The following is a 25,992-nucleotide window of genomic DNA, read 5'->3' as shown; positions in this document are numbered from 1 at the left end:
AGGGGTTTAGACAGATTCATGGTGGACAGGTCTATCAATGGCTACTAGTCTGGTGGCTGTGGGCCATCTCCAGCCTCAGAGGCACAATGCCTCTCAATACCAGTTGCAGAGGAGAGAGGGCTTGCCTGTGGGCTCCCCAGAGGCATCTGGTGGGCCACTGTGTGAAACTGGATGTGGGACCAGATGGGCCTTGTGCCTGATCCAGCAGGGCTGTTCTTATGTTCTTATGGTGCACTCCAAAGATAGAGCTGTCGGTACCTATCAGTTGACTTGTCAAATACTGGGTTGCTGTAATCTTTTTATACATCTAAAAGCACTAAACGTCAGCCAATAAAATATGAAAATAATATCATGGAAAGTGACATAGAAATGGTTTTCACATATTAATCACAGAACTTTAACATGATCTTTAACACATTAAGAGTAAATTGTCTTTCATCAAACACTTTTTGGGGGAAAAATATAATATAAAACACACTGCATTTTTTTAAAGAAATGATCCTGCATTAATAAATACTGTATGTGTGGTGAGATCTTCCCAGGGAAGAGGCAATTTGATTTTTGAAGGAGAGATCTTGCCACATAACTGTTTCCATCATTCAGTGAGCTGGAGAGTTATTGCTATTTATGTATCTAGAAAGTAAATATTTGTCTCAATAGATTTTGATTTGGAGGTATCTGGCTTCTGGATTATATTCAGATTGGTTTTGCAGCTCTTTTCTCTTTGGGATAATTGTATTTGTATTTTAAGAGTATTTATGTCACTGGCAGCCGGTTCAGAGAGCCGGGCAGCTAATGTAGGTGGAGTCCCAGGGGTAACAAAAGCTGAGGCTAATGGTAGGTAATACTAGCAGTAGGCAGGTCCAACCCTGAGATAATTTAAGGAAAAGAGGGAGGGACAATAATCCGCTCATGGTTTTCTCCAATTGATCAATCTCCATAATTGAACCAAAAACCCCATCATTCCTACCAGTGCGTTGCAGCAACTACAGAACTATTAATTAATTAATTAGCAGCGGGCTATTTAGTGCTAACTTTGTCCCTTAGTTGATTGCAAGTAGAGGAATCATGTCTTTAGACTGGTAAATTGTGTTTTAGTGTAGAAAGTAGCAATGCCCTCTCTCTCTCTCTCAAGTCCCCATGCCTCTTCGTCCCCCTCAGTAGCTTCCTCCCTTCTTCTTTCAGCACAACCTCAATTTCTCCCCCGTTCCAACCTCATATGTTACTCAAATCTTTTTTTAAAAATAGTCATTTACTAAATATTTCTCATTTCAATATGGAAATTTCTTGAAGCACTAACTAGAGCATACTAGCTAGCATTTCTAGACTGGACTACAAAAATGGTTATGTGAAGAAAATAGTCTACTGCCATACCCTCAGCCTACACAGGCAGCCATGTGCTGTGACGACGGCACGAGCCTCATCTTTTTCTTGGCTTCATTTTCTTCATTCTCAGCTTCTTCTGACCCACCTTTCAGTTTGCTAAGGTAGGGCTTCATAGATTGCTCCAGTCTACAGCAAGGTTAAAAGTTCATTTATAACCACTTCTCCTCCATGCTTAGGAAAAGGTCCTAGGGCCTGAGGATACCTGATACAGCCACCTTGCAGAAATTAGGCAGGTCTAGATCTCATCAGTGCCTAGTAACCCACTATGGTGGAAGAAGGGTGGAATATAAATAAATAAACAGAGACCAGTCACCTTCTTAACCCCTCTTCCTTACCAGTCTCCTCTCACATTTCTTCCCCAAATACTTTGTAGCAGGTGACTACTGCAAATGCTCTTATTAAGCAGTCCTGCGTAACCAGCTTCTCCTAATGCCTGTGAACATTCTATGCCTAATTCTCCCTTGCTGAGTGATATATAAAAGCTAGCTAATCACATTTGTAACCTACCATTTCTCCAGGAAACTTAGAATGGCTGTTTAGCTTCACAACACTTTCTGTGGCAAGTTAGGTTAGATATAGTGACTTCCTCAAGGCTACCGAGCAAGCTGAATGAGCAAGAAGGGATTTGAATCTGCATTTCTCCTACCCAAGCCACCTAGACTGGTTATCTAGCAATCTTTGGCCACATTCAGACGTAACACTGAACCCACAGTTCTGTGCCTCCCTCCCCCCGCTCTCCCTTCAGAATTCAGACGTCATGGAAAGTTCCCTCTTTGCAGTCTCGCTGACTGCAGAAGGAGGGGGAACTGGCTGCCTGGGCTTCCTTCATGACTGAAGGACAGCCCTGGCAGCCAATAGCAGCTGGAGTGAGAAACGAGTTTCCTCCCTCAACTCCAGTTGTGAAAGAGCCCGACTGCAGAGCCACATTCAGATGTAATGCTTGCACTGCAGGACCAGAGTTGAAGGCAGTGAAACCTACTACAAACTGAAGGTACAGACCAGAGTTGGGGAGGAAAACCGTGGGTCCATTTTTCAGCAGAACTGTGGTTGTCCACATTCGGACGTACAGAAAATGAAATCAGAGGTCCCTTGACCTCTGGCTTCATGTTGCGTGAGAATGCAGCCTACAGAGTTAACCAATAGCAACTCTAAAACACATGACCATTTGTGAGGGAGAAGTACCTAAAGCTACTTACTGAAAAGCTGCAACTATTCAGTGTCGCTTACTTATTGAATCTCATAAAATAAATCTGCTGGTGGAAAAGAATGAACCGGTATGGTTTCCAGCAAATTGCTTTTGTTTTAAACACACAGTATCCTATGTCAGCATGCCAATGTGTCATGCCTGGTTACATTTGTCTTGTTGTGTTAAAATTATGTTACTGACATAAGCAGGCTGGGTGCCTTTCCTCCATCACATTTGCCAGCCTACATTGGAGGAGTTGAGGGGTTTTTCTCTTTCTTTTGTAAAGAAAACAACTTAAAACAGGCGGCATTGCAAAGTTTAGGTTTCTTTGTCTATTATCTCTTAGCATTTGATATTAACATTACTGCCTGAATCTGTACATGTTTACTCAGAAACAAGACCTACTGAGTTCAATGGGCCAACCCCCTAAGGAATATGCATATGATTGCCACCCTAATCAATGAGACAGAACTTTATTGGCTAAAGGGTTTTTACTTCTTTTGTCCAGACCCAGCTAGGGGCTTTATATACAAGGAAAAAGACTTCTGTGCATAGCTGCTTATATGGATGCAGAAATACAGTGTAAATAGAAGCCTGTGTGTTATGACCCAGCTCAACCTAGCAGCCAGAGCTGCATGCATGCAGGCCCAGCTCTAGAACCGTGACTTTGGGGGCCTTCAGGCAAAGCACCCTCAGTGGGAGTCTGTTAATCCAGATAACTACCTCCTTCTCCTCCTATTCAACACACAGTGGCACTCTTACCCCAGAATTTGGGGGGCCCCAGGGGGTGGGGAGGCCCTGAACTTCGGCCTCCAAATCCTTGAGATTTGGGGGCCGAAGTCCAGGGCCTCCCCACCCCCCTGCCCCCCACCCCCAAATCCTCCTTAGTCTGTCCTGGGTGGTATGGTCACCACTGGCCTGCACTGCACCAGGTGGCTGAGTGTGATTATGACCTCTGCCAGGTGCTTTAGAGACAGAGGATGAGGGAGTGGGGAAAGACATATGTGGGATGGGAAAATGTTAAGTTGTGTGTTGAAATGTTTCTGCTAATGCATATTTGCACAGATATGCTTGTTTTATAGTCTTACCTTCTTGTAAGTTCAGTGGAGAACCCTCAAGAACCCACATGTTAAAAATACTGCGTTTGTCATGAGGGGTGTGTGTGTGTGTGTGTAGATGATGCTTTAACTTCCAGTAGGGATGTGCACGAATTGGTTCAGCACTCCTTTTCTGGAGCGCCGAACCGGTTCAAAAGTCCTGCATTTGGGCCAGTTCAGAGGCGGGGGTCCTTTAAGGGGCAGGGAGGGTGCCCTTACCTGCCCAAACACTTTCCCCCCACTGGTGCTCTTCCCAAAAGCGTTGCTGTGAGGCTGCAGCAAACCTTCCTGCAGCCCCGGTCAGCATCGTACTGGAAATGGCCAATATGTGTGTGTGTGCCGTGCACATGCACTTTGGCCATTTCGGGTACAATACTGACTGGGGCTGCAGGGAGGTATGCTGCAGCCCTGTGCCAATGCTTTTGGGGAGAGCGCCCATGGGAGGAAAGCAGTGGGGCAGGTAAGGGCACCCTCCCTGCCCCTTAAAGAACCTTCCTCACCTCCTGGGAGGGGCATGAACTGGTTTGTACACATCCCTAACTTGCAGTGGGGTGGGGGCTCCAAAGGCCTTTAGGTCCAGGCTCCAAAATTACCTAGGTGCACCTCTGCCAACACAGCTTGCAAGAAGTGAAGGCCTTGAAAGGTTTGCAAGGAGTGTGAGAATAGGTGCTGCTTGCAAAGTTTTCAAGTGTCAGATCAGTCTCAAAGAGCTGCTCTGATGGCAGTGGCAAGGGGCACCTTGCCACCCCAAAAATCTACCACCTGAGGTGACCACTTCACTTTGCCTCATGAATGGGCTGTACCACATCATTCAACTTTCCAGGAAAGGATTGGGGGGGGGTCATGGCTGTCCTTAGAGAGCCCTGGCGGGGTGCGGGGCCTGGAGCAAATCAGCCAGTGCAGGGCTCCCTTCCAGTTAATTATAGTGGGAGTTAAAAGAGCGGGACCTGGGGTGGTCGCCCTGCTTGCTATGCCCTAAGGACAGCCCTGGGGGTGGCTTCAGTGCCCCCGTTCCATTCACTGCCAACAGGCTAATTGGTATGTTTCTGTCTTCTTTTACCAGGCTATATGTTCTCAGCTCGTGCAGCTATACACTTAATCTGTTGGATCATGAGCTACCCAATGAGTCCTCAGCAGAGGAGTCTGGATTTTATTCCAATATTTTTCAGCCCGAGTCCAAATCTTTGTCCCATGTACCCTATTTATAGCACTTGATAAATTGTACGAGGGTAACAGAAAAGCATACCACAGATTACTTAGACTTGAGAAAATTCAGCCGAGTAGGGCCTGACAACAGTTATGCAAGGATGCTGGAAAAGTGATTTTTGTACATCTCAGAACTACTATGACTCATGTTTGGAAACAAGCATTTCCAAGAAGAGTAAGTGTGGCATTCATCATGTGTAATAGGTAGACTGAGTGTAACTTCCAGCTAAGCTGTTGCGGGGTTCTGGCTGTTGTTGTTGTTAATTGTACAGCACCTAAGAAAACATTAGGCACTTTATAAAGAATAATTATAGGAATAATAAATTATTTTATTTATTTATTAGAATATATTAATTATTTTCCTTGCTGTCCCAAGGCAATGTACACAATAAAAACTAAAATAAAACAGAAATAAAATATACGAATTTAAAAAAACACGAATATAAAAGTAGTGTTAATATTCAGAGGTTCTAAAAGCAACTTAAAAGCAGATGATCCCAAACACTAAGCTACTTGAATATTAAAAGCCAAAGTAAAAAGCCAGGTCTTTGGCCACCATACTCCTAAGCTTTCCAGGTTGTCACAGCCCAATGCAATGGGCCCTGGTGTTTTTCTAGTGCCAGTGGCTGCGGGAAGCTTAGGACCCCCTGAAGCAGCTCCTGAACTTTTAGCATCCATTACAAAAGCAGTGGCAGCTCCTAAAACTTCAGGAGCCTCAGCAGTCAGGACTCCTAAAGTTTCCTCAGCCACTGTGCACTATGAAAACATAATGGCCCGGTGACAGGCATAGGTTTGTTATGTCTTAAAAGGGCCAGTGGCTGAGGAAACTTCAGGAGTCCCTGCTGTGGCTCCTAGAGCTTTGAGAGCCACAAAACTTGCGGCTCCTGGTGTTTTGGGGGAACCAACACCCTGAGTGGCAAGAGACCAGGTGGGGTGGACCAGAGGACCAAGGGTGGGCAAAAGGCAAGAGAGGTTGCAGGAGAGCAGGTGGGGAGGAACCAGGGGGCTGGGGTGGGGAAGAGGCTTCCCAGGTGGCAGCCCCTGGTAGTGAGTGGCTCGTGTTCCTTGAACACATCTGCTCAATTATAGCTCTGTCCCTAATCTGTGCTCTGAATGATAACACTCTAGCCACAACATTTTGCACTAGCTGGCTCCTGAATACCCTTCAAGGGTAGCCCCACAGACAACACATAACGATAATCCAAATGTGATGAGACTGGTAACATCCAGTTTGAACTACTGCAATGCACTCTACGTGGGGCTGCCCTTAAAGACAGTTTGGAAGCTTCAGATAGTCCAGAATGCTGCTGCAAGGATGCTCGTGGGGGCAAGTCGCTTCATGAGTGTCATACCCATCCTGCAGTGGCTTCATTGGTTACTGATCTGCTTCTGGGCTAGATTCAAGGTGCTGGTCTTGACTTTTAAAGTTCTACATGGCTTGGGGCCAGGGTACCTGCCGGACTGCTTTCGCCCATATGAACCTGTCAGGGTCCTCCGCTCATAATCTCAGGCCCTGCTCATGGCCTTGCCACTAACAGATATCTGGCTGTTGGGGACTAGGAACAGGGCCTTTTCGGTTGTGGCCCCTCGGTTTTGGAATTCCCTCCCTGAAGAGCTTTGCCATGCTCCCTCCCTCAGCACTTTTAAAAAACAACTAAAACATATCTTTTTAAAGAGGCTTTTTAATGCTCTATCTTTGGCTGTATCTAGTAGGTTTTTTAGTCTTTAGTTTTTCATTTTTATAATTCTCAATTATTCGCTTTTAAAATAACTTTAATTTGAAACTTGATTCTGATTGTGGTTTTAGTCTGGGCTTTTAACTTGTTTATTTTATTTTATTTTATTTTATTTTATTTTAATGTATGTATGTATGTATGTATGTATGTATGTATGTATTTATTCGATTTCTATACTACCCTTCCAAAAATGGCTCAGGGCGGTTTACACAGAGTAGACCAAAGAGGCACCTTTTACCGTGGTGATTCTCTTTATTTAGCAGGGGGAGAGTAACTGGCCTATCCACCCCCAGCACAGTACTTCCAGTGACAGCTGCTGGTGTCTATCTTATGTTTCATTTTAGAATGTGAGCCCTTTGGGGACAGGGAGCCATCTTATTTATTTGTTATTTCTCTGTGTAAACCACCCTGATCCATTTTTGGAAGGGCGGTATAGAAATCGAAGAAATAAGAAGAAGAAGAAGAAGAAGAAGAAGAAGAAGAAGAAGAAGAAGAAGAAGAAGAAGAAGAAGAAGAAGAAGAAGAAGCATCCCTGTCCCCAGAGGGCTCACAATCTAAAAAGAAACATAAGATAGACACCAGCAACAGTCACTGGAGGTACTGTGCTGGGGGTGGATAGGGCCAGTTACCCTCCCCCTGCTAAATAAAGAGAATCACCACATTAAAAGGTGCCTCTTTGCCAAGTTAGCAGGGGTTTACTTAATTTGGTTAATTTTATTGGTTTTATTTTACATGGTATCTATTTTATTGTTGTGAGCTGCCCCAAGCAGTAGTATACTGGAGGGGCGGTGTAAAAATATTTTAAACAATAATAATAAAATAATAACTAGATTATAAATAACTGTGGCCAGATCTACTAGCTCAATATAAGGCTGCAGCTGGCAGACTAGCCAAAGATGTGCCAAGGTACTTGTGTGGTCACAGCCACCACCTGGACCTCCAAGAACAAAGCTGGATCCAGGAGCAACCTCAAGCCTGCTCTTTCAAAAGGAGTGCAACCACATCTCAGCACAACTGGCAACACAACTCATCTTCTCATTCTAGAACTTCAACCTATTATTGGCACACAGTTGAATTTAAAAGCAAGTTCTGGGATTTAGCCAATAAGAAAGGATTTTACTGAGGGTCAGGAATTCTTAACCCCTTTCTCTGCCCATCACGTCTCATACATGTTTAGAAACTCGTGAGAAGAAAAGTGGTTGCTAGAGGCCAATTTTGATTGGAGAATTGGTAGCTGAGAAAGGTTAAGTGCACACACTCCATAATGACTCCCGGATCCTTCCTCATGAAACTCCCTTTCTTTTAAACAAGGTGTCAGGGTTCTGTTGCACACATTTGCATGTAATGTGTAGTTAGCCTCTCAATTTCTATATACATAGATGGATATAGATATAGATGTTGGCATGTAATTTATACAAAATACAAGTAAAAACTATTACATTTTAAACAGGAACAGGATGATGTTGCCAAATTGTATGATGATACTGACTTTTCTTCTTTTAAAAACATCTGTCTTCCCTGCTAACACTGTCATTCAAACACTGTGATTATCCTGCATCCCTCTATTAAATCTGCTTTTAGACATTCTCAGATACTGATGTTAATGTCACAAGACTTTAAATATTATAAGGTTTAAATGTTGTCAGAGCAATTTTCCTTTGCTTTCTTCCATGGATTTCCTTGCCTGTCAACTCACTAAACTAAACTTACATTGGGATACTTAGATATTGTCAGCATGTACTAACAACAACCTGGGTTTTGCAAATATGAGTTACTGCAGTGTTTTAGTAGCAATATTCCAGTGCAACTTGGAATTCGATCAGTATTAGAGATTCAGATAGATATGGTGGGGAAAGTGATGCTCTGATTTATTTAGTCTTTTAATATCAAGGACATTTTGGTCCATAGTTGAGCTTTCCCAAAGAATTTATACCAAACTAACTTGCAAAAATTATATATGAATGCAAAATATTTTTTGAAAAGTAGCAAAACAAATAGAAACAAACAGGAATCTAAAAATATGATAACAGTGCCTTTTGATCCCCACCCCCATCTTCCAAACAGTTTATCTTTTTTTTCAAATTCTTGTTCCTCTTTTGTGCCATATGACAGTTCCTTGTGCCACATGCATGGGGAAAGTGAAAACAGTTCTACAGGGCAGGTATAAGACTTTAGGTGCATTTGTGACCCTTCTATCTTTCCACTAAAACAGATGAGCAGGAGTCCCAGATTATGTTCACAGATATACTGTCTCAGACTACAGGGGGGAGGGTGGGGACCATAATTTCTCTACATCAAAAACATTTGAGCAGTTCTCTACATAAAATATGCACACCACTCAGACTAGGAAAAGCTAACCTATCTAGAACTTTCTCCCTCTGACATATATGCGTGCAAAGTGAATATTCCATGTGGGCACACATATCAATGTTTGTTCCTCCCACTAGTCATATGAAATGGTTCCACCCAGAAAAAGATTATTCTCATAGAGCTTTGGTCATGCCTTTTAGCTCTAGATTAACCACTGGTTCTTTCAAAATCTATTATTTACTCACCAAGTAGCTTCATACTCTCCGGGGAGGTGGCAGGGCTGATAAGTGACTCCCTGAGGGGAGCTGCTACCACTCTCTGTGGGGGGGGGAATGTCAATGCGAAGGGGCAATGTTTGAGGAGGGGCTGTAGCTCAGAGGCGAAACATATGGTTTGCATGCAAAATGAACCAGGTGGAGTCCCAGGAAAGGATGGGAAAGATCCCGGTCTAAAATTTGGAGAGCTGCTGCCAGGCAGTGTAGACAATACTGACCTAAATGAACCAGTATAAGGCAGCTTCATGATGCTGTGACTGACAGATTCCTTCAAAACACGTGCAAAATTTTGTGTATTAAAACAATACAATTCATAAGCTCTAAGATCCAAACCATGAACTGTTGTTGTTGTTATTTTATTGGCCACCCACATTCCGTGCAGGCTAAGGCAGGCAGTGCCTTCACTATGGCATGTGTCTAAACTTTACCCACACTGTTCCAGAACAGCCCTGTTTCACTGCAAATTGAAGCTGTGGAAGCAGCTTCCCAGCTTCCCATTATTTTCAACAGACATCACATCACACAACTGTACACACAAAACTTTAAGCTGAACTGCCTGTGTTAGGTTGCACTGAATGTGGAAGAAGAAAGAGGAGGAGAAGAACGAGAAGGAGAAGGAGAAGGAGAAGAAGAAGAAGAATTGGTTGAAGTTAAGAAAAAGTTAAGGAGAGCCCTGCTGGATCAGGCCCCAGGCCCATCTAGTCCAGCATCCTGATTCGCACAGTGGCCCACCAGATGCTGCTGGAAGCCACAGGCAGGAGTTGAGGGCCTGCCCTCTCTCCTGCTGTTACTCCTCTGCAACTGGTACTCAGAGGCATCCTGCCTTTGAGGCTGGAGGTGGCCTATAGACTTCCGACTAGTAGCCATTGATAGACCTCTCCTCCATGAAGATATCCAAACCCTTCTCAAGTTGAAGTTGGTTGTTGTTCTGCCTACGTACATTGTTAAGAACTGAGCATTCAGTGAACCTGCGGTTCTCTTGCCCATCCCCCTATGCATTCCCAGACGAGCCAGAACTGCGGTCTCAGAGCCTGCAAGGGGACAGAAACTGGCTGCACAGGCTTTCTGAGACCAAGGAAGGAAAACTGTTTCAGCCAATTGAATTTCAGTAGTGGCAGAAGCTTCCTTGCTTAACTCTGGTTTGGGCAAGGCCTATAACACCAAAAGAAAATGGAGGCTGAAATAATACAATTTCCAATCATTTTAGAGCAAACTTTTCAAAATGTTATAATCCATAGAGCCATTTGTTTCCCACAAATGTTCAGAAAAGCTGACTCATACATTCAGAAACATCTCTGGGCACCTTAATTTTATCTGCATGTTCTCTTACTAGCCATGCTTACAATGGAAAACATGAGAATCCTGAGAAGATTACTTTTTCAAAGCTTGTGGTCTCATGTTTTTTTTTCATTTGTTTTGTTTTTGCAGTGTTTATAGCTCTATTTTTAATAAGTCTTCATATATTTTAAAATGGCCCATTGTAGATAAAACCTTGAATAAGATCCTTCCCTGTTCCTAAATATTTTACGTTTCTCCCATGGAACAAATGGAAAGTCATCATTTTCTCTATTAATTTAGGAAGCTCATTCTCATAAACAAGAATTAGAGCGTAGGAGGTAGTAGTAAAGCCAGCTTTTGCTGAACATGAGAACCCACGGGACTCCTGCCTACCCAGCCCATTCAAACCTGGGTAGCTCAACTTTTAAACCTTGCTTTATACTGAGGTGGAGTTAAAATAGGAGCTGTCCTATCTTGGTCTTTGATTGTGTGGTCAAATTGCTGTTTTAAACAGTCCCCAGCAGCCCATTTTTGTCAGAGAGTGCTACAGCTAGAGTGGCCAAGCAGAGCAGAGCTGATGGTGCGCACAATCAGCTCTGCAGTGAGAGGCAGTGAGGGCTGCCTCTCTATGGAGAGCGCAATACATTCTGAGATACCTCCTTCGATTCTTGGAGGACCAAGCTCCCAGATTCTAAAATGGAAATCTCAGCTAAGTTATTCTTGTGTGCACTGGGTTTGCAGAGCCAAATGGGGTCTCTGCTTATCAGCAAGGATCAGTGTAGGAATCCTTTACTCCCCCGAAGGCTGCTGGGGGGCACGCCACTACAGCAAGAAGCTGCGTGTAGCAGCAGTGGAGCAGCTAAGGACCTGCTGTCCTCCCTTTTAGAGGTGCTGCTTGTTGCCCCCCACTCCCCCGGTTCCGTACTCCACTCAGTTCAGTGGACCCATGAACTGCTTTTGGTTTGAATCAGTGCACGAACCTTGATTCACGCACATCCCTATTATGGCTGGGGATTATGAGAGTTGCAGTCCAACAACATCTGGGGACTCAAGTTTGAGAACCACTTATCTAAAAAATAAGATGACATATACAATTTAGAGATGCACACTGTAGTTTGGCTTTTGGAACAGCTTCTGTGTAATAGGACTTTTCGGAAGAAAACTTAAAAGCCTCAGTCTGGAATCAAGCTTGTTTTTCCAACAATATTCCCTGGTTCATGTATTTGTGGCCTTCCAAAAAATTAAAAATAATAAACATCTTAGACTCGCTGCCTCTGTAGCTGGACAGGTTTCCCACAGTTGAATCCTTTGATGATACTCTCTGGACTTTCTATTTTAAGAACCTTTATCTTTCTTTGTCTCTCTGGAGGCCAGCTTCTTAGGTCTCCTGCCAGTCTTCCTCTTGGCCACCTTCTCGCTTGTATTCTTGGCCTTAGCTTCTGGTCTGCAGAATCCTTGTCTTCTTCGTTGCTAGGCTTTCTCCACTTCCAGTGCCATGCATTCTCTTAGGGTTGCCAGGAGTCCTCTTTCTCTCCTTCAGCTGCCAAACTATTTAATCTGACAGGCCTTTGCCTCAAGTGATGCCAAAGCATTTCCCCATTTGCCAGTTCTTTGGGCAAATTGTCAAGAGCATGCCGATTCCTGGCATGTGAGCACAGGCAAACACTGAGATAGTTTTCAACCACAAGTGTAGCGGAATAAGCAGGTCCATAACGCCATGATATTGGGACTGGTCGGGCATGGGCAAATACATTTTTTAAAAAAACAAGGCATAACTATTAATGATTCATTGTTCTAAAATCAAGCTTCTTTCAGAAACAGTTAGGTTTACAATAGTCTTATACCCTAACAGCCAATTACTTTTTTAAAATTCCCATGAATTGAGAACTAAGACAGCCAGTTAAGGGAACTGTAAATGCATATCCATACTTAATGGCACCTTTTAGCAGGGGGAGAGTAACTGGCCCTATGCACCCCAGCACAGTACCTCCAATGACTGTTGCTTGTGTCTATCTTATGTTTCTTTTTAGATTATGAGCCCTTTGGGGACAGGGAACCATCTTATTTATGTATTATTTCTCTGTGTAAACAGCCCTGGGCCACTTTTGGAAGGGTGGTGTAGAAATAGAATGAAGAAGAAGAAGAAGAAGAAGAAGAAGAAGAAGAAGAAGAAGAAGAAGAAGAAGAAGAAGAAGAAGAAGAAGAAGAAGACAGCTTAAATGAATTCCCTCTTCCTAGGGTACTGTGGAAATTTAACACCTGTAAGGAAAGTTCTAACAGCCTTGTTCGGCAAAAGGCTGTGTTTCATATTACTTGTGCCAGGCGCCTAAGTAACCAACTACGCCACTTGAACCATAAAATGTCATTTTGGTGAAGATGTTCTGAGGCTTTGCCACATGCATCAGACTGCCCCTGGAGTCCTGTCCCATATCCACCACCAGGCACTTACTTTCTTTAAATAATAACAAAAATGTATTTTAATATTAAGTAATAAACATATTATTTCAAAAGAGAAATCTCTATCTCGTTCAACACCTTCTCTTCTGATATAGGAGATATATCTACCATAATTTCCTTAAGAAATTTGATTTAACCCTTTCCAGAACAGAAGCAGGTAACCTCCTGCTTCTGAAGAATTCTTAAACAGCTTTGCCCTGCAGTATCTGTCTGTTATACAGCAGCTCCCCTTTCAACCTACATTATCATTTCACTGCAATTATTTCTGGGTTGACAAAAGTGAGTCCCAGTAAACCCTTCCATCTTTAGAACACTGTTTCTTTAGTACAGGGCCCTGGCTTTATCATAAAAAAGCACCCCCTCTCTGTGGAGAGGGGAAGCATAACATAGCTTTCCTTGTCTCCAGATGCCTACATTGCACATGCATTCAATCGCAGCAACTTTAGGACACAAGTATTGTACTACTTTATGAGTTAATATTATATTCCATATTGTATATAAACATTTTTGGTCTGTATTTAAGCACACAAATGCATGTGTATGGGGAATGTATCACACATCATACGCTATAATGTAGTATATATTTGAGAAACAACAGCTTCCAATTTAAATAATAAAACACCCTCCAGCTGAAAGGAATTCTCCCATTACAGTATGTTAAAAAATAACCTATTTCTATTGTGGTCAGTTGCCTAGAAAGATTTTTTAAAAGGGAAGAAAGAAAGAAGGAATCTGTCCTTGAGAGGGGGGCTTCTTTCTTTTTTGCTAGATTATTTTAAACAAAATAAACACACCTAAGTCCATACATATTACATTCTATACATTCGAGGTGAACTCAGATTGAGAGATCATTTCAGAAATATTCATCAAGCTATGTATTTACTTACATAAATGTGGTTGTATAAAAAAGTACAACAGGAATGCATTCAGAATTGGCTTATGTAATTTTCTTCTGGCAAGCCACCATATAAAACAGGGGCGTCATGGCGCCACCAGAATTCTAAATTGTGGTAGAGAATCCTCAGTACACATGGCATTAATCTTTGTCCATTGCAGAGAGACACATTTGCTTGCATTACTAGGCTGTGTCTAAAAATGAAGATGTTGAATTACAATGGTAGTTTAAATAACACTATGATTAAAACGATAGCTTCAGTCTGAGTAGATCTCCACACACAGAAAAAACCCCAAACACCCACTTTTGTGTAATACAAATGTCACAGGTTTGTTTGCTTTTTTTCATTAATGATCATCATTGCAAAAGTACAGTGAAATATATCACTAATGGATTAATAATAGAGCACACAATTCATATTTTTCACATTGGACAGGATGCAGATCACTGAGTCGTTTTTAAAACAGATACTTATAATTAGCAAACCCATTGGTATTTCATTCTATTTATTCTAGGTTGATCACAGGACTTTGGGGATCTCATTATAACTTATCAGTTTATGTTCCCCAAGTGACTCAAAATGCTTAGCTATCTTTTGATATCTTACTATTCAATACATTCTTAATTTAATGCATTTGGTTTCCTTTTTTCCAAACTGACATGGAGTAGAAATGCTACTATAATAATTTTAAAATGACAGTCCATCTCTGTTTTGTTGTGCCCCTCTGTACAGGTAGGAAGGAAGGAAGGAAGGGTGGAGTACCATTTTTGACAGGAACATAAAAGACATACAACACAGATGAGATGAACTGAGCTCCTCACTCTTCTTGGTCAGTCTCCCTCTTCCTTGATTGAGAGATCCAGTAGAGCCTCTGCAGTAACCAAGGAGCCAGGCTTTAAAGGCAAAAGTAACAACATTTTAAAAAAAACCATGGTAGAAGAGGATTTGTTGTTCACAGGCAATGTTCTTCTGCATGATACCCACCACACCTTAAGGTCATCAAAAGAGGTCCATCTCGGGATGCTGCTAGCTTATTTGGCGATGACTCAGGAATGGGACTTATCTGTAGTTGCTCCTGGGCTATGGGACATGCTCCCTATAGAGGTTCATGGTTTAATATCTTTACCAGCCTTTTTAAAAGCCCTGAAGACAAATTTTTAAGACAGGCTTTTAGTAATCTTTGAATGTTTTGAATTGTTTTGAATTGTTCTAATAGTTTATTTTATTTGTTTCTGTTGTGTTTAGTTTTGTGAACTGCATAGAGCCTTTGGAGTCAGGTGGTATATAAATCAAATGAATAAATGGATGGATGGATGAATGAATGAATGAATGAATAAATAAATAAATCAAAAGCAGCTCTTTCAAACAATGACTGCCCAGTTCACTTCAGTGTTAAGGAATATTCCGTGCACTTAAATATTTTGTTTGTATACTCGTTCGGATTTTGCCATGGACATTGTCTCAGTTCTTTATATGGGGCATGCTTGTATATATTTGAATGTTTCCATGTACTGGTTTGGGGGTGGAGTCACTGAAGCTATTCACACAACCAGGAGAAATCGTGCTAAAGGAGCCTAGCCCGATTTCTCCAGGAGCATGGGTCCCGGCAGCAAACCACCTATAGTACCCCTTTCCTTAAACGTGGTTAGCGGAACTAGTGCTCTGCTAACCCCATTTGGTTGCTCGTGTGCTGCCACAGCATGGCTCTGCGCCACAACAACACTTGAGGACACCCCCACCGGGAGGCTGCAAGCAGCCTCCCAGGCTCAGGGGTCTCTCCAGTTTGGCTCACATGGGGCATCCTGGGACTCCCGGGGACTGTGCAGCCCCCGATCCCCGTAGCCCCCGCCATCTCCATGAGGGAGCCAGCAGCCATATGGACGGCCGATCCAGCTGCCCAGCTGCAAGTGGCTGCTCGTCTGTGGGGAGAGCAGGCCCACTCTCCCCTCAAATCTGACAGAAGCTCATCTCATGTATTGTGAGAAGAGCTTCACTGTGCTTGTTTGTTTCCTCCTCACTTGCTGTCTTGAATTCAAACTGAGAGGTTGTCCTCTCTCTGCATAATAGTCTGTTTCTTGTTTTCTTAGCCTATGTTTTAGTTGCTGAACATACTTGTACTATCTTGTGTTCTGGAGGAACAAAGGCCAACAGAGAATGAAGAGAAACAGCGAGAATAGGATTCTGCAAACAAGCAAGCCATGGGACACATATCTCTGACTGTAAGTGATCAGTTAATTTACCATATAAAACAGTGGTTCCCATACTGGGAGCCCCCACATGTTGCTGAACTACAACTCCCATCAGCCCTAGCTACAATTTATTGTCATTGGAGCTGATGGGATTTGTAGTTCAGCAACATCTGGGGGCTCCCAATTTGGGAACCACTGATATAAAAGATAAAACAATTAAAGGAGGTCTTTCAACAAAGAACCATGAATATTCAAGTTTATCTGATGCTGCAGTTGTGTAACAAAATATTCAAAGAGGGAGAGAATCTGCAGGAGCACATATGCTCATTTTGGGGAATATTGAGAGATTAAGAACTGCAAGAGATAAATGAGGAGTGTGCACAAACCAATTCTGGCAGTTCATTTCAAGTTCGAGCCTAACTTGAAGCGGACTGCTGGACCACGAGCCTATGATATAATAGAGAGACTCAGTCGAGGATGGGAGATTGAGACAGAACCAGAGAACTCCAATTAAGAAGGCGAGATTGAGACAGAACCAGAGAGTTCCAGTCAAGAAGTCTTGGAACTCTGGGTAATCTTGGAGACCCAAGTTGGTCTCTGAATCATCTCAAAGAGACCATATTACTCCTATACTAAAAGAGCCACACTGGCTACCAATAAGTAAGGCAAAAAACAAGGTGCAGGGTATAACCTATAAAGCCCTAAACAGCTTCAGCCCTGGATATTTAAGAGAATGACTTCTTCATTACTTACTTACTTACTTATCATATTTTTATACTGCCTGATATGTACATCTCTAGGTGCGTTATGTGCCCCGAGATTCTGGAATGCACTCCCTGCTGAAATAAGTGCCTCCCCATCTCTGATTACTTTTGAAAAGCCTCTAAAGACTTTTAAAAAAACTTTTTAAACTGGACTTTAGTTTTTAATTGTTTTAACATTTTTATTTTCAATCTGTTTTATGTTGTAAACCACCCAGACAGACAGAAGTTTGGGGCAGTATACAAATTTGTTAAATAAATAAAGAAGAGGAGATTGATATGGAACAAGAAGTAAGATGCTCAAGTAGAGTTAATAAAGAGAGTCCACCTCAAAGATTGTCACTGGCAGCCAAAGAAGAGAAGATGCCAGAACCTACAGTTTGGCGCATGCCAGATTCAGAGACAGATAAATTGCTGCAATCCAGAAAAGAAAAGATTGCATCACACAATAAAACAAAATGGACTTGAAATTGAAGAACAAGAAAATGAGAAGGGGAATTTTGGGATTTTGCCATAGACATTGTCTTAGTTCTTTATATGGGGCATGATTGTGAATATTTGAATGTGTCTGTGTACTGGCTTGCGGGGTGGAGTGGCAGTGTTTGTCTGCTCTTTACTTGCTGTCCTAAATTCAAACTGAGAGGTTCTCCCTCTCTCTGCATAAGAGACTGTTAGCCTGTCTATTGTTTTCTCAGCCTGTGCTTTAATTAGTAATATCAGACTCTTGTTTCTCAGTTAAAGTTTTCTTCCTATTCAATTACCTACAGTAGATAAGTAATTTCTCTGCAACACTCTTCACCACTAACATATAAGTGAATGGGGAAGATCTTTCTCAAGCAAAGCTCCATATACACATAGAGCCTATGAAAATGAAAACTCAGATCATGGCCTGTCACTCTCATCTACTCTCCACTCATTCACTCTCATTCATATTTGTTCGATTATACAAAAGGATCTCCTGCACATATACATGCCTCATTCATTTTGGTGGAAAGGGCAATCTGCACATGCAGCAAAATAAAGGAAAAGGCCTTGTGGAGTCAAGGAATTCCACTAGCCTATCAAATAACCATACTGAATAGCAATGTTTGGACAAAAGTGAATAAATATTAGAAATCATATACTTGATAGCTGACATTTAGACTAACCAGGTGCTGATGTAGTGACACTGCGTATGAGCTATGAAGGAGTGGTGATTTTGTCAATCTCTCCCTTCCTCTGAAGCTGACTGCCACTCCCAAAAATATGTCTCTGAGGGTTGTGAAGCTCACAGGGACATATTTTCCAAACTCACAAGGTTTTCAGAAGGTAGGGGATATAGATTAAAATCAGTGCTCCTCCCCCCAGGACCAGCACAGTGTTAGCAGCACAAGTTCTGAGTTAGTCTGAATGTCAGCTGATGTGTTTATATGTTTGTAAGCATGATCTGCCAAAGAGAAAATCAGATAATTCAAGAGCATAACATCAAATATTGTAAATAAAATGGCACAATGGCACGTAATTCCAACTAGCACAGTAGCCTGAGGAGAAAAGTTGCCCACCAGCAAGTTATATGAATATACAAGACTTTCTGAAAAGGCTATTATTTTTAGTTTTCTAGAACAAAAAAGTTCTGAAGATTCACATGCAGAGTTTGTGCAAATTAATATGATGTCTTCCAGAGACAACACGTTCTCACACAAGCACTCAATAAGAAAAGGGCTGTTTACTCAGTTTACAGCCTTGAAATCACTTGGGATTGAGTTTCCAAAAAGGGATTTTTAGTTCTGCAAAAGAGCAAAAAACCCAACAATGATGGGAAGTGAAATTCTGTGTATTTTAAAGTTGTTTGGACATGACAGAATTGTCATCTAATGTCAAAGTATTAGCAGATACCTTTTTTCAGATGAATAAAATCTGTAATCACTTAGATAAGCGCTATATGCCTTTTTTGGCATTTAATCAAACAATGAAATCACATGCACATTTCCTGACACAAAAGACAAATGATGTAATAATCTGAAGGAGTTTCTTCATCTCCTTGGAACTTTGCATACTTGACTTGCTTTCCATATTTTGTGACTTTAAATGGTGGGAAAATTATATTAAAATGCTTGTAGCAGTTTCTCTAAACTAGCATCCTTTTTGTTTTATTGTATTTAATATAAAAGCAGCAATTATTTGATTTCAAAGTTATGAAAATATGTACCTTATGAGAAAACAAGCAATTTAAGCTTTAATTGGTGTCATTTTTCACAGAACTGGCAAGATCTTTGCATCCCTGGCATGTTGTTTTCTATAAAATTGCAGAGCTGCCTTCAATGAAGGTTTTACGAATGTATAAGTTGTTTCATGAAGGTAGGTAAAGGGATGCCTGGAAATGTAAGATTTCTTGTGGGGGGAGTTATTCACAAAAGATGCTTTTCATTTCGTTTAATGGAGCTTGTAACGGTTCTTGCTTCACAGGCAGAATTCCATCAGTTCTTCTGGAGAAGAATAGAAAAAGGATCTGTGAGAGAAACATATTTTTAAGAGGGGGGAAAGAACAAAATAGAACAAATTGTGGGGGGGGAAAGTATTTTTATTTAAGTACAGTAACATATGCGAATGAGGATTTTTTTTAAAAAAAAAATCACTAATTGATGCATAATATAAAGATGCTGATTTCATCCATAGGCCTGAGTCCTCACATCACTTTCTCCATAAAATTATGTATAGGACCCACTAAAACTTTTCCCCAGCCCGTACAGTATATTCCGGTATCGCCTGGGTTGATTGTTCCAGAGAAAAAAACATTGGTTGGCAGACCAAATAGGTCACATTAGGCCTTTGGGCTTATCTCTCTCTGCCTAAGAGTCAAATTAATTTTCACTATCTGTACCAAACCCTGAGTCAAAAAGCTCCTAAGCTAGTATTTATTCCCCATGCTCATTCCAGGAGGATGCCAACATTACTTCTCAGTGAGCCCAAACATCTTGGACCCAAGCTGGTATCTTACTCATCCATTTCTTAGCCTTAGTTCTGGGCAAATTGAAACTTTTGTTCTGTACTTCTTTTTTTGGCTAAGATCTGGTCCTTGCTTGCATCTCTAGACTGCAAAACCTTTGCTTCTTCATCAACCACATGCTTTTCCTGAAATAAAAATGTACTTGCTTTGTATAGTACTGTCCAAAGAGCCTTAGTTCACCTAGGCATAAGACTGGCCCTCTTAAATGTGCAGAACGTTCACAAAAGATCCAATGAAGATCTGGGCTATAATAGGACAGTTTTCTTCAGGGGACTAAGGCAAAGCCGTAAAAGAATGTTGTGCATTCCTGTGTGGTTATCAAGCTATTGGCATGCATGGAAGCCACCCATATGTGGCTAGCAAATGTGAGATGGGGAATTAATTACAACCATGGAAATCCATAAGGGCTGTGGTTATTCGGCCCCATGTGGAACGTGAAGTGGATTGGCATTTTAAGGGATAATGAGATGTGAAACTCCTGCCACACCCACTTTTGTGTTTAAGAAATGGAGCCCTGTGGATTTTGTATCCTGGTTTTTTGCCCAGAGCCAAATGTTATTCTCAGAACTTAAGTCAATTAAATACAGGCCTTGCTGGCTCAGAAAAGGACTGGTACCTTTAAACATGAGAGCATTCTACTCACAGGCTAGTCAACTTTCTGATTAATTGTGGCATATGGAATGACTACAGAGAATGTGGTCTCTGAAAACTGAATTTTTCAGAATGACGTTACTATTAACAGATGGTCCTTAACATTGCCAGACAGTCACATTGGTGTTGAATTATAACTTTCTGAAGCAGGGGCTTTCCCAGTCTCCTTCTCTCATATGGCTACAGAAATGATGGACAGCAGTAGAGTCAACTGCTGTCAAAACCAGAAATTATATTAATGCAAATCCATTTTTTAAAAAAGACCATTCATAATGTTTGGACCAATGCTCAGATCCGTTTTGCAACAATTCAGGAACTTTGATGTGCTTTGAGGGAATGCACCTTTGAACATATTGTTGGCTTTGGACTGAATACTGCAATTACAAAATCACTGTGTAGTACATAGGTCTTGCTGCGTCATATTGCTACATTACAAACTGTAACTAAGCGTAAAAACGTGCAACTGCACTTGCTTATATTCATTCTGTGCTACTCAAGGACTCTCCCTCTGTTGTCTTCCCATTATCAGTTCTCAGTTGTAAGCTCCTCAAGAGTACAGTGTTTATTTTTTGCTTGTGAAACTCTAAAAGGGTAAACTTAAGCACACTGCTGGCAGTATAATCCTCCCACCACTTCTAATTTCACAGTAACAGTAGTGGTACAGTATTACTGCAGCAAGTATGACTACAGCAGCAGTGTATTATGTTGTTGCTGCTGTTGCTCCTCCCCCTCCTCAACCTATTACTACTACTACCACTGATGATGATGATGATATGATGATGATGATGATGATGATGATGGAATTTATGTGCCAATAGTGTTATAGGGTTTTTTATGGAAACACAGAAATGACCCTTTTGACTTATTTTCACAGAGCCAATATGAGATGGTTTGGAGGCTAATCTTGATCCATATATATTCATTAATTATCCCAATTATTATCTTAACTTGTCCTTTATATTATTGAGTGAATACATGCAACGTAAAACTGGTATGAAAGCAGGCCCAGCTGTTCTGATCTAGGGACAAATTTGGCAATGTTCCTTTAAAGATCAGACTTTTTCAAGTAGGTTCCTTATGGTGGTTACAACACTGCATTGTGTGAAGCCTTAAATGAATCACCACCAATTACCATATAATTCTGCAAGTACCAGCAGCAGTTCCCTTTGTCGCATTCCATTATCCCTTTCCCCTAGAATTGTCATCAATTGTTCATCCACCTTTTATGGACTGTCCTGGTGACATTGCTATCAAATCATTGACATTCAGTGTTTTCTAATGTTGTCCCCTTCCCCACATTTTTTTCCTAAACCTGATTTGCTGCCATCGTTCGTTTTGCAATACAGTGCAATTGCAGCACCAGTCTGTTCAGTGTGAACAGGAGATTTTTAAGGGGGTACTCTTCATTTGATTGGAATTGTCCCATTTGCAGGATTCACTCACTTTATTTCTTCCTATTAATCAGTTGGAGGATAGTGATAAGTTGCCATTTAAATAGGGCCTTCTCTGTGGCTGCCCCAGGGCTCTGGAATACACTCCCTGCTGAAATAAGAGCATCTCCTTCTCTGTTTGCTTTTTGGAAGAACCTCAAGATGTACCTGTTTCCCCAGGCCTTTAACTGAAATTTAGATTTTAATATGTTTTTACTTATTGAGACATTTTTAACTGTTTTATATTGTTTTTATATTATGTTTTAACTTGTACACCGCCTGGAGATTTCTATATCAGGCAGTATAGAACTATGTTTAAATAAATGAATACTCTCTGAATTGCCCCAGTGTCTGTTTCTGTTCCTGCAGGTGGAGGGAGACTTTAATTCCTGGTTTCCTTCATTCCCACCCCACTTTCTTTCTGACAATGGACCAGTGTCATTTGATATTAAAAAGGGGAAGAGAAAAAGAATGAGTGGAAATCAGGAATTAAGCATCCTCTCCCCTATGGAACAGAAACTGACATGGCCAGTACAAAGAGATGATTGATCATTAATTCCCCAAATCCAGTCAAAAGGAAGCCACAGAATGGGCAGAACCTGCAAGGGAGACTCTTTAAAATAACATAGGAATGGTCCTCTGCTGAATGAGACTTACTTGTGATAAAACCTTATAGAAAGTTCTCAGACATGGGAAGGGCATGGGTGAATAACATGAAGTGATGTTTGGAAGCTCTTTTTTGATCCCACTGCCAGTTAATTATGAAAAAGCAATGCCTCAACTAAAGAGCTCTAATGTGGCACCAATGTGGGACTGGTGCAGAAGAACTTCTACATTTGAAATATCTGTATTCATATTTGTAAGCAATATTTAGCCTCCATATCCCTTCAGTTCTTTCTAGAGCAGCTGTAAAAGGCTAAATAAGGAACATGTGGATTTACAAATATAAAAATAACCTGGAGTTATATAATGCCCACTTGCTTTCATTGGTAGCTAGATATTTCCTGTCCATTTTTACCTTTGAAAATCTACCCCATAATTTTAAAGATATAACCATATAGCTGTACATTGAGGCTGAATTGGTATCACATATCATTTTACTTAGGTTTGGCTGACCTGAATTTGCAGTGGGCATTTCAATGATGGATGGTCTTGAAAATTCTGCCAAGCAAAATAAGTCTTATCATCAGCAAATCCTGGCTGGCTCTGTAGAAGTCAGTTTACTGAAATGGAAATCCAACATGATTAAGTAAAAACAGCAAAACCAAAATCTTTAGAAGCAAGCAATGTCCTAAATGATCTCTTAAGTGATTTTCATTCAGTACAACATATAAGCACAGACTATCCAAGGTAAACCAGACTTAGATAATAAGTACTAAGAAGTGCTTACAGATTAGGGATTTTCATGGCACCTTCAGTTATTTGAAATGTGGCCAGAAGCAGAAATATGTTACTCACCTTGCATTTCACAGCATCTTGTAAAGTCTGAAAAGGATGCTGCCTGTACATCTCCATGCATGTGGAGGACACATTTCCCAATAAATAAGAGCAAGCTCCTTTTTGGGATGTCTCAAAAGCAGCAGATGTACTGTTGCTGCGACTCATAATAAGATGATCAGGGAGAAGGTATTTGTCCAGACCATAACTCATAACAAAATAATATCCACAGAATGAGCATAACACACAACCCCAAAAGCACAAAACTTCATAAAAATAGCCATCTATGTATATTTAAAACAAAAGTAGTTCTCAATCAAAGCATCTTAGCAGACATTTTAGGCATTGCAATGCCTTAAATGTAATTTAAGCAGCATGTCTTTAGTTTAACATAAAAAGGTGAGAAATCATGAAATCTAAGGCCAAGGAAGAAGGGAAAGCATTATTTTAGCCCAGTGATTTTCTCCAGTGATGAGAATGGTACTGAGACACATTATAACACTAGACCATCACCTACACTGTAGCCATCTTGAAGCACTCAACATGGGACTACATGCAACTTACAGTAGATAATCATAAAAGGGGCAGGTAGTGTGTGTGTAGCCATGTACATGTTAACAGTCAACATGGGGCAATATATCTACTTCCAAACACTCATGAAATTAATCTGGGTGTCAACATTCACTAAATTTTGGACATCTTGACAACAATATATGCCAATGCCAGAAGCCTCCGAGCCAAGATGGGTGAGCTGGTGTGCTTGGTTGCTAACACAGAAATAGATATAGTGGGCATAACAGAAACATGGTGGAACAGTGAGAACCAGTGGGACACTGTTATCTCTGGCTATAAACTCTATAGAAAGCACAAGGAGGGGCACCTTGGAGGTGGAGTAGCACTGTATGTTAAAGAAGGGATAGAATCTAACAAGCTAGAAAACCTAAGTGGACTGGAGTCCTCCACAGAAACCCTGTGAGTAAGAATACAAGGCCTGAAAGGAAACGAGCTACTGGGGACGTGCTATCGCCCTCCTGATCAAAATGCTGACAGTGACTGGGAGTTGCAGAAGGAAATCAGGGAGGCGTCAAGGAGAGGCAGGGCTGTAATAATGGGTGACTTCAATTACCCACACATAGACTGGATAAATTCACAGTCAGAGGTCAAATTTCTAGATACGCTAAATTACTGTGCCCTAGAACAGTTGGTCTTGGAACCAACCAGAGAGAAGGCGACCTTGGACTTAATCCTGAGCGGCACCCAGGACCTGGTGTGTGATGCCAGTGTCATCGACCCTTTAGGGAACAGTGACCACAGTGCGATCAAATTCAGCATACATGAGGGGAGAGAATTACCAAAGAAGTCTAACACAGACATTTTGAATTTCAGAAGAGGAAACTTCTCCAAAATGAGGAGTATGATGAAAAGAAAACTAAAAGGGAAAATCAGGAGATTCACTTTGCTCCAGAATGCATGGAGTTTACTCAAAACCACAATACTAGAAGCCCAGTTAGATTGTATACCCAAAAGGAGGAAAGATACCACTAAGTCCAGGAGGATGCCAGCATGGCTAAAAAGTACTGCCAAGGAAACCATAAAAGGGAAGAAGACTTCCTTCCAAAATTGGAAGAATTGTCCAAATGAAGAGAACAGAAAGGAACAGGTGCGGAGCAGGACCGCTGGTGACCTGTGTGCAGCCGCAGTTGGGGCCCCACTGACCCCACCCCCTGCATCTGACATCAGATGCGGGGCTAGCCATGCCCCCATGTCTGACACGTGGCCCCTTTGGGAGTTAAACTAAGGCTGGCGCTGCTTTGAATGGGCTGTGTGGCCCCTTCAGGAGCTACTTAGGCTGGTGCTGCATTTGCAGCACAGCCAGGAGTGGCTCTTCCCTGCCTTAGCAGGGAACAGCCACTCCCAGCTGGCACTGCGAATGTAGTGCCAGCCTTAGTCTAGCTCCTGAAGGGGGCGCGCGTCTGACGTCAGATGTGGGGGGTTTGTTGGGGCCGCGAGACATGGCCCCTGATTAAGTGTGGCCCAGGTTCTTTGAACCCATTGGCCCAATGGTGGCTCCGCCCCGGAAAAGAACACGAACTCTTGCAAAAGAAATGCAAGGTGACAATAAGGGAGGCGAAAAGAGTCTGAAGAACATAAAAAAGTATCAAGGGGAATAACAAAAACTTCTTTAAATACATAAGAAGCAGGAAGCCTGCCAGGGAGGCGGTTGGACCATTAGACAATGAGGGAGTGAAAGGGATTATTAAGGAGGATATGGAGGTTGCTGAGAATCTAAATGAGTTCTTTGCATACGTCTTCACGGCTGAGGATACTGAGCATATACCTATTCCTGAACCAGGCTTTTCATGAGTGGAGGCTAAAGAACTGAGTCAGATAGAAGTGACAAGAGATGCTTTAAATTGTCTGGAAAAACTAAAAACTAATAAATCACCAGGGCCAGATGGCATCCATCCAAGAATCCTCAAAGAACTCAGATGTAAAATTGCCAACCTCCTTGCTGAAATATGTAACTTATCCCTGCAATCGGGCTCTGTACCAGAGGACTGGAAAGTAGCAAATGTAACACCAATTTTCAAAAAGGGATCCAGGGGTGATCCGGGAAATTACAGGCCAGTTAGCTTAACATCAGTTCCAGGCATAGCTTAACATCCGTTCCAGGCAAATTGATGGAAAGCACCCTCAAGGATAAAATTGTA

The 25,992-nt window shown here is 41.7% G+C and overlaps 1 long non-coding RNA gene across 1 annotated transcript; it reads right to left on the bottom strand.

Moving 5' to 3' along the window:
* Positions 1–13,954: 13,954 nt before the first annotated feature.
* On the bottom strand, positions 13,955–23,356 carry LOC128341073 (uncharacterized). The gene is made up of 4 exons (XR_008314190.1): positions 23,303–23,356; positions 22,961–23,067; positions 18,966–19,242; positions 13,955–14,720 (listed from the first exon to the last, which is right to left on the bottom strand). It is a non-coding gene; the product is annotated as an uncharacterized LOC128341073 (long non-coding RNA).
* Positions 23,357–25,992: the final 2,636 nt, after the last annotated feature.

The sequence above is a fragment of the Hemicordylus capensis genome, chromosome 1 (assembly GCF_027244095.1).
Source record: "Hemicordylus capensis ecotype Gifberg chromosome 1, rHemCap1.1.pri, whole genome shotgun sequence".
NCBI classification, from domain to species: Eukaryota; Metazoa; Chordata; class Lepidosauria; order Squamata; family Cordylidae; genus Hemicordylus; species Hemicordylus capensis.
Note: the sequence above shows the minus strand (reverse complement) of the source record. Positions and strands in the feature narration are given on the sequence as shown.